The sequence below is a fragment of the Gastrolobium bilobum genome, unplaced genomic scaffold (assembly GCF_033153095.1).
Source record: "Gastrolobium bilobum isolate Gb01-03AN ecotype WA unplaced genomic scaffold, APGP_CSIRO_Gbil_v1 utg16205, whole genome shotgun sequence".
Lineage (NCBI taxonomy): Eukaryota > Viridiplantae > Streptophyta > Magnoliopsida > Fabales > Fabaceae > Gastrolobium > Gastrolobium bilobum.
This window is the reverse complement of record NW_026895906.1, coordinates 97,271-97,868: the sequence shown is the minus strand read 5'-3', so window position 1 is coordinate 97,868 and position 598 is coordinate 97,271. Positions and strand designations below refer to the sequence as shown.

The 598-nt window shown below is 44.1% G+C and overlaps 1 non-coding gene across 1 annotated transcript; it reads left to right on the top strand.

The window, feature by feature from the left end:
* The first annotated feature begins 215 nt into the window (after positions 1-215).
* Positions 216-322, top strand: LOC133296774 (small nucleolar RNA R71). Its single transcript, XR_009749547.1, has one exon. It is a non-coding gene; the product is annotated as a small nucleolar RNA R71 (small nucleolar RNA).
* Positions 323-598: the final 276 nt, after the last annotated feature.

The window sequence follows — 598 nt, the reverse complement described above, 5'->3', positions numbered from 1 at the left end:
CCAACAGAGCATCATACCCATCCAACCTGATGATTCCTGTCCTTCTGTCAGCCACTGGGGCATTATCAAATTCCTGAGATGCCAATGACTCAAAGATATCCAAGGCTTCTTGAGGAGTCTTGGTAGTCAATGATCCACCAGCAGTGGCATGCACCAAGGTTCTAGTGTTAGTGGTCATCCCTTGCAGGAAGATTGCTGCTTGTTGCCATGCCTCAATTCCATGCTGTGGACATTTCCTCAACAAAGTCTTGAATCTCTCCCAAACCTCATAAATGGATTCTGACTCTTTCTGCTTAAAGCTTGTAATCTCATCCTTCAACTTGGCCCTCTTGGATGCTGAGAAAAACCTCTGCAAGAACTTGGTTTGCAGATCATCCCAAGTTGTTATACTTCCTTGTGGCAATGATTGCAGCCATATCCTTGCATCATCCGTCAGTGAATGAGTGAATAGTCTCAACAGAATTACATCTCTCGTGACACCATTTATCTTCACAGTATCACTCAACAACAGAAAGTTCTCTATGTGCAAGTAAGGGTCCTCTGCACTGGTTCTAGCAAACTGATCCTTCTGCACCAAATGTATCAAAGCAGGCTTCAA